The sequence below is a fragment of the Mus caroli genome, chromosome 9 (genome assembly GCF_900094665.2).
Source record: "Mus caroli chromosome 9, CAROLI_EIJ_v1.1, whole genome shotgun sequence".
Taxonomy (NCBI): Eukaryota; Metazoa; Chordata; class Mammalia; order Rodentia; family Muridae; genus Mus; species Mus caroli.
In genome coordinates, this window is record NC_034578.1 from 3128344 (window position 1) to 3137471 (window position 9128).

Below are 9128 nucleotides of genomic sequence, written 5' to 3' on the forward strand. Positions count from 1 at the left end.
TCTCTCTCTCTCCTCTCCTCTCCTCTCCTCTCCTTTCTCCCTGTCTTTCTACAATAAAGCTCTAAAACCATAGACTGTCTCTGTTCATCAAGGCCCACTGTGCTTGGACAATGGGATAGGCTTTCTCCTAATGAGCCATGCCTAATATCCTGTCAGAAGGACTTCCTGTGCTCCAGCCAGGGACCAAACTAAGGACTCTCCCCTGTGTGGGAACCTCTCTCCCTCTGCCCTCTCTCTCCTGTATCTCCAAGTCCAAGAGTGTCACCTCGGGGCCCCTGGTATCTAGGGCTGCCCCTTGTCCACCCCCCCCCACCCCACCCCACCCCCCCTGCCGAGTGGAGTCATTGGCTTCACACAGCTAGATGCCCACCCGGGGCTGAGTGGAAAGCACCCAGTAGTCCTTCTGCATCTGCCTGCCAGGAACACAGGAACTCTGGCCGGATGTGGGCACTCTACCTCCCCACTTCTCCCCACACCCACAGCCCCACAAAGTCACCCAAATTATACCATTAAAATTCATCTGAATGTCTTGGTCAAAATTTTCTATCCACTGGGGTTTATTGTTATTGCCTCTGGCTTTTATCAATTGTATGTGTAAAGCCAGAAAAAGGCACAGAATAACAGCAGATATGCCCATGTTGTCCTGGAGCTGGTTCTCTGCCACAAGACTCCATACACAGGTGGCACCAATAGAAAACTAGCCTCCCAGGAGTGCAGACAGGCCTGTGCGCACAGGTAGGACCACCACTGCTGCTCAGAAGAACCCAACTTGAACCCGCAGGACACAGGGACTGAGCAGCTACCTAGTACAAAAGCCTTCCAGTTTCAGTCTGTACCCAGAGCTGATGCTGTGCAACAGAGCTACATACACAAATACTATCATGACAGAACTTGTCTAAGAGGAGTGCCTACAACCTGCAAGCACAGGTGAGACCACCACCTCTCTTCAAATCCCTGGCCCTCCCAGAGCTATTGGGACACAGGAACCAAGGATTAACTAGGGACAGGATCCTTCTGGTCTCTGTCTGCACCACAGAGCTGACCCTGTACCACAGCTTTCCATACCTAAATTGCTCCTGGAGAGAACTGTCTCCCAGGAGTGCTGACACACAGGCTGGACAAGCAAGAGTCAGAGACAGCAAGACCAGCTAACACCAGAGATAACCAGATGGCAAAAGGCAATTGCAAGAACTTAAGCAGCAGAAACCAAGGCTACTTGGCATCATCCAAACCCAGTTCTCCCAGTGCAGTGAACCCTGGTTACTCCAACACACCAGAAAAGCAAGACTCTGATTTGAAATCACATCTCACAATGATGATAGACGACTTTAAGAAGGACATAAATAACTCCCTTAAAAATACAAAAGAACACAGGTAAACAGGTAGATCTTAAAGTAGAAACACAAAAATCCCTTAAAGAATTACAGGAAAATACAACCAACAGGTGAAGGAACTGAACAAAACCATCCAGGATCTAAAAATGGAAGTAGAAACAATAAAGAAATCACAAAGGGAGACAACACTGGAGATAGAAAACCTAGGAAAGAGATCAGGAGTCAAAAATGCAACCATCACCAACAGAATACAGAAGATAGAAGAGAGAATCTCAGGGGCAGAAGATACCATAGAAAATATTGACACATCAAAGAAAATGCAAAAAGCATAAAGCTCCTAACCCAAAACATCCAGATCAAAGACACAATAAGAAGACCAAACCTAAGGATGATAGGTATAGAAGAGAACGAATATTCCCAACTTAAAGGGCCAGTAAATATCTTCAAGAAAATTATAGAAGAAAACTTCCCTAACCTAATGAAAGAGATGCCCTCAAACATACAAGAAGCCTACAGAACTCCAAATAGATTGGACCAGAAAAGAAACTCCTCTCACCACATAATAATCAAAACACCAAACTCACTAAACAAAGAAAGAATATTAAAAACAGTAAGGGAAAATGTCAAGTAACATATAAAGACAGACCTATCAGAATTACACCAGACTCCTCACCAGAAACTATGAAAGCTAGAAGATCCTGGGCAGATCTTATACCAGACCCTAAGAGAACACAAATGCTAGCCAGGACTACTATACCTAGCAAAACACTAAAGTACCATAGATGGATTACCAAGATATTCCATGAAAAAAACAAATTTACACAATGTCTTTCCACAAACCCAGCACTACAAAGGATAATAGATGGAAATACAAGAGGGAAACTACACCCAATACAAGAGGGAAACTACACCCTAGAAAAAGCAAGAAAGTAATCTTTCAACAAACCCAAAAGAAGATAACCATATAAGCATAAAAGTAATCACTATTCTTTAATATCTCTTAGCATCAATGGATTCAATTCCCCAGTAAAAAAGAAATAGACTATGTTGTGATCATAAAAAGATAAAGGAATATTAATATATGTTCTATGGAGGTGTGGTGAGTTGTGGGGGATAGGGAAAGGGGTACCTGAGCAGGCCCATGACAAGGCATCCCTTCCCCTTGAGAGACCAGCCACATGACAATATAGTATGGAATAGAGTTTATTCAGGACATGGATATGGGAGATAAGAGAGTAGTAGAGGCAGGGAGAAAGGCAGAAGGAGAGAGTATAGAGGTAGAGGTCAGCCATGACCACGTGGAGAGAGGGGGAAAGGGAATGTGGAGAGAGGCAAGAGTAAGAAAGTAAGAGAGCAAAAGAGAGATGAGGGGCAAGCAGCCCCTTTTTAGTGGGTAAGGCCTCCTGGCTATTACCAGGTAACTGTCAGGGCGTAGTCCATACAGAGTACCAACACTCCCCCAGTTTGCTTTAGGTAAAGTAAGAAAAAATTAGAAAGAGGTGATGGTGAAGCAGGAATAGCATTGTCACTGATATCTGGCTGCTTCATGCTGACATTGGGGGTGATGTTTCTCTGGGGTACTGACCCATCCAGCAGGTCCAGTTATTTGAGGGTCTCAAGGAGACCTTCTCCTAAGAACCAAATGGGGGGTAGAGAGAGACGAGAACCTTGTGCAATGAATGACACATGGAAGCAGTCTGAGTAGCATCAAGGTCTCACTATATTAGCAAGGCTCAAGGTTTAAATGCACAAGCAAAAGGGGAAGTACTTCTCAGCAGGAGGAATGCACCTCAGCAGGAGGGATGGGACAGCGGAAATTTTTCTTTTGGCAACTACACAGGGATGCAGGAACTTGGCAGTATCAGGGTACATCTTGAGGTCAGGACATCGGGCACTGACTTAGGGCTGGAACAATCTGTGGTTGTTTTTGGAGCGCTGTGTCGGTGGCCCACTTTTGACACCCTTTTCTTCTCGGGGGGGCGGGGGGAGAGGCCCAATTCAGAGATCAGGACAATAGTGTTGTCTTAATAGCTCCCAACAGGGAACCTGGAGAAATGGTTTTGGGGAATGTTTATCCAGTCATAGGAGACTTGGCTGCTTCCTTGCTGTCCAGAGTCTGTGGAGCCATCTGAGGATAGGTCAGAAGGAACATGTCCACTAAGAAGCATCTCTGTCTGAGAGGAGAATTGAGCATCTGAAGTTTGCTTCTCTGGAGCTGTCCTTGATGTAATAAGTGCCTGGACTTCACCACATGGTGTAACACATTATTATAGGTACAGAATAAGATTAAGTACATTTGGGAAAAAGAAAACATTTTCCTTAAGCTGTACACTTGAAACTCAAAGGAATCCCACTCTTTGGAATAGGGTAGGCAGGATAGAGCCTATTTTATCCATGAGAGGTAGATCTGAGTAGGTTTCCTGTAGCTTATAAGTTTATAAAAGAGATAACAACATGAGTTAACCACATGAACAGTCTTTAAGATGAGCCTTCGTGGAGCAGAAACAACAAGATTAAAAATTTGGATTGTATAGTGGAATGTTTTATTAGAGCTAGGCAAATTTATAGGAACTCAGATGATATTAGGACAGTGGCATAGCAAGAAGAGGAAATATGAAGCATTTAATTAATGGAAACAGTGTTTAGGTAAGGAGATAGCTATCTAGCTGTCCATGTAGTCAGAAGTCTGAGAAAGAATAAACAATAATTTAGCAGTTACTTTATTTAAAAAATGGCAGGGTCCACTAGCAAACAGTTATCTGTGGTCTCCATGGTCTCAATGGCAATTTGGACAGAGTTAATCAGACTTTCAAGCACAGAAAACAATGGGCCTTTTCTCTGTGGAATGAATATGACATGAGAAATGGCTTACCTTGGTTTTAGCTGAGTCATTTGGCTCAGAACATCCAGTTTTGTCCTCTGCATATTTCAGTGATTATCATATCACAGTCCAGGCATCATCCTGTAGCTGTGCCCACATCCTCTGAGACTTCGTGAGAGAAACTGTTAGAGGCTTTTGGGAATTCTGTCTGTTATCAACTTAATAATTAACAAACTTCTGACAGGATTGAGCACTATAGAGATTGGCTATAACTGAACAGAATTTAATAGCAGTAGTCAAGACAGGATAGGAAAAAGAATCTTAGATAATTTTGACAGGTTGTGTAGGTAGAGAAAAGTGTATTTTTGTATTAGCAAAGAAATATTTGGCTAGGATAAGAATAAGAATGCTGGCAACAGTAGCATAAGATCAGGGTGACAGCAAATAAGTTTGTCCTGTAACACAAGCTGAGCATCCAGGCTTTGAGAATAGGCCAGGGGTGTGGAAATGTGGATAGGTAAGTGCTTGGCACTGTTTCCATTTACCACACTGCTGGCAGTATGTGTGAATATCTCTTAAAATATATGTCTTAAGGCAATTTAGTGCCCATTGGGTGCTGGGTTTGTCACTGAACATTTTGTACCAGTGTACCAAGAAGGGCTCAGTGATGGGTCAGTGTTAGGAGCTATTAAGACAACACAATTGTCCTGATCTCTGAATTGGGCCTCTCCCCCCGAGAAGAAAAGGGGGTCAAAAGCAAGCCACTGAAGTACCACTCTGAGAACAACCACAGATTGTTCCAGCCCTAAGTCAGCACCAGATGTCCTGACCTCAAGATGTACCCTGATACCGCCAAGTTCCTGCTTCCCCGTGTAGTTGCCAAAAGAAAAATTTCCGCTGCCCCATCCCTCCTGCTAAGAAGTACTTCCTCTTTCCTCCCCTCCCCCCATGCCCTATCCCTCCTGCTGAGGTGCATTTCCGCTGCCCCATTCCTCCTGCTGAGAAGTACTTCCCCTTTTGCTTGTGCATTTAAACCTTGGGCCTGGCTAATACAGTGGACCTTGATGCCACTCAGAATGTTTCCATGTCGTTCTTGCACTTGGTCCTCGTCTCTCTCTCTATCCCCCCATTTGGTTCTTAGGAGATGGTCCCCTCGATACCCCCGAATAACTGGACCTGCTGGACGGGTCAGGTCAGAATATGGCCAAACTAGAAATTCAGGTTGTCATGCGAATAACTAGAGGTTATAGCTGCAATTTCCTGGAAATTTCCAGAAAGCAATTCAACCTGGTATCAGGGATTTTCAGCTGGCTGCAAGGGCTCCAGGGATATGAACTGCTTTCGAGAAGGGAAGTCACCCAAGGGCCTATGTCCTAACTTATAGGTCAGCCAGGAGCCCAGTCATATGGACCAGGGCATTGAAAGCCAACACCTTAGTCCAAAAGAGGCTGGTCTGGTGCTATCTGTGCATATAGGGTTCCTCCTGCCAACTAGAGAAACTCCTTACCAATCAATATGCTGGTGTTTATTTGTGAGTTTCCACAGCCTGGTAGCAGAAAATGTGGAAGTGAGTGGTTGATTTGGACCCATCTGACTTTATAACCCACATGGCAGAGGCTGGGGGCTGGGTGTCAGCAGCTCCTGTGGGAGCTCTGGAATGTGCAGGAGTGGGCCACCAGCCCTTGGTTGCTGAGGCAGAGGAGCTGTGAGGGGGAGGAGGGCATGAGAGTTCCTGACAGGGGGCATAGCCAGCTCTGATTTTCATAGAAACTGGCTGAACTAGTGTTTGTAGCAGGCTGCAAATGAAGGAGGGGGAGAGGGGGAAGTCTAATACTCAGAGCTGGTGCTGCTGAGCCAGAAAGCAGTTATCCAGGCCTGGCCTGAAATTCCCAGCCCTTTACATTGGAAATCTTCACTCTCATCTATACCTATTATCTTTAGTTTGGTCTTCTTATTGTGGCCTGGATTTCCTGGATGATTTAGATTAGGATCTTTTTGCATTTTGCATTTTCTTTGATTGTTTTATCAATGATTTCTATGGTATCTTCTGCCCCTGAGATTCTCTCTTCTATCTCTTGTACTTCTTTCCAAGGATTTCTATCTCCAGAGTTGTCTCCCTTTGTCATTTCTTTATTGTTCCTACTTCCATTTTTAGATCCTGGGTGGTTTTGTTCAATTCCTTCACCTGTTTGGTTGTGTTTTCCTGTAATTCTTTAAGGGATTTTTGTGTTTCCTCTTTAAGGACGTCTACCTCTTACCTGTTTATCTGTGTTCTCCTGTATTTCTTTAAGGGAGTTATTTATGTCCTTCTTAAAATCTTCTATCAGCATCATGAGATGTGATTTGAAACCAGAATCTTGCTTTCCTGGTGTGTTGGGGTATCCAGGACTTGCAATGGTGGGAGTACTGTGTTCTGATGATGCCAAGTAGTCTAGGTTTCTGTTGGTAAGATTCTTGCATTTGACTTTCATCATCTGGTAATCTCTGGTGTTAGATGTTCCTGCTGTCTCTGGCTGGAGCTTTTTCTTCCTGTGGGACCTTAAGCCTATGTCAGCACTCCTGGGAGACCTGCTATCTCCTGACAAGACCAGTGCACAGAGGGCTGTGGAACAGCCCCACCTTCTAAGTGCAGATGGAGGCAGAAAGGACCCTGTCCCAGCTGCTCTGCTGCTTCTGCAGCCTCTGTGCTCCTGACTAGTCATGCCTTAGACAGTCACCAGACAGAAAATTGCAATCTCCCCTAAGTCCCTTGGTCAGAGCCCTCAACTTGCTTTCTTATAGAACAGGGGGCCTACCAGCTCAGGGATGGCACCACCCACAATGGGCCCTCCCACATTTGATTACTAATTGAGAAAATGCCTTACAGCTGAATCTCATGGAGGCATTTCCTCAAGGGAGGCTCCTTTCTCTGCTGTAACTCCAGCTTGTGTTGGAAACCAACTTGCAGCTCACATGGACTGGGTTTCACCTAGGAGGCAAGCCAGGGCTGAAAAGAGAAGGGAACTAGGGGGTTGAGAGAAAAATGGAGCTAAGTCAAGATTCCTGATCAAAGCTCAAATGTTTAATAGCAAATGCACTTATAAAGGCAGGGAGGCCCATCCCCCGCTAATCCATTCTTGGAGCCTGGAACAAGCTGCAGGTGATGATGCAGGATAGGGTGTAGTCTCCAGAATAGCTCAGCGCCCTCCCAGCAGGTAGCAGTGTCTTGAAGGAGAACAGCAGTAGTGGCTGAACAATAGAGTCATCTAGGTAGGAAAGATCCACCCTAGGTAATCTCCTTAGTGGCAGCAAGGTCAAGGTCTGGCTCAGCCTGCTTCAGGCTGGGGGTTTACAAGCTTGGATCAAGTTGACACACAAAACCAGCCAGTACAGTGTCTTTGTAAGCCAATGAACTTTTGCTAAGATACTCTGTTCTGAGCCCCCATGCCCAATCTTTACAATAGATTAAGCAAATATCACTAATACCACCTTCATCTGGGTGGGAATGAATCAGAGAATTTATTCCATTCTTATTCAATACTCTAATATATTTTTATAGTCCTTAATGGATCTAAAGTGAATAAAAGCAACTCAAGAGTGTTTCTACGTTTTCGGGATCAAAGCTTGAGCTCTCAATATCCCAGCAAGCGAGGCTCAGCCACCTGTTCCAATATGTCAATTATAGAGATGAATAATAGTAAAATGGAAAAATGAAAGATCTATTTAGTATGGCCATACATAGAAATGAAATTCAGTGGCCTCCAACTATGGTGTCAATAAAGGGAAAGAAGTAGACATAATTCAAAAGTAACCAGTTGTCTCTGCTCTAGTCTCTTTTGCAAAGCAGTTCAGTAAGTCCTCAGAACTGTATGCAATTTCTTCCTGGGCACCAAGTTCCTCTTTAGCCTGGCAATAGGACCTCAGCCCCTCCTTCCCCTCCAGAAAAAGATTGCTTGAGTAATCTTAATTCCTTGGGTCCATTGTTTCAATAGTCAGATGATCAAGCATCTGGCAGTAGAACATCTTGTCTTCTGTTAGCACAGTTATATGAACACAGAAAAGAGACAGTGAAAGTGCTTGGGGCAGCAACTAACACTAGTCTTATACTGCAGCTTTGCCTTGAGACAGTATAGGAGACAGAAACAGGAAGGATCTTGTCCACAACTGTTCCTTGGTTCCTGTGCCCTGATGACTCTGGGCTGGTCCCTCTTGGTCCAGGAATTTGAGCAGAAGTGTTTCTATTACCTGTGCTCACAGGTGTGCCAGCACTCCTGGGAGACCAGCTGTCTCCTGGTGGTAGTATGTAGGAGCCATGTTGAAAAGAAGCAGAGAAATCTGAAAGTTTACCAGTAATTAATATGGGAAATTTATTATCTATTGAGTTTTGCTAGATAGGATAAGGGTACTACAGTTGTGAGAAAATGGTTCTGCTTTCAGAAATGCATCCTAAAATAATTAGTAACAGAGTGACACGACATCCATTTTCCTTCTGCTTCATAAACTAGTTTTCATTTAAGGGGAAAAAACTAACATTACCAACACCAGAGGATATCACTTGAAAGATCCATAGGAAACTACACTTTGGCCTATAGGTATAAAATGCCTTTCTTAGCAGCCTGTTTTCTGTCTTTGTTCTCCTTTGGGGCACATTCAGATTTATCAATTGTAGCCTCCCCCCAGGCTTGAAGCAGGCTGATTCAGACTTTGCTGCCACTGAATATGAGATCACCTGAGTGTAGCCTTCCGACTTAAATGGCTATATTGTTATGTCAACTACCGCTGCACTCCTCTGAGACTCTGCTACCTGCTGAGAGACCCTTCAGACATTCTGGAGACACATCCTATCCTGTAAGTAGCCTACAGGCTGGCTCAAAGCACCAAGGATGGACTTGGGGGTGGGGGAGATGGGCCTTCCCCCATATAAGCACAGTCTCTTAGTAAACTCACTGGCCTTGATCAGAGAAAAATTTGTTGGTGCTGGCCTGCAGCTCTCA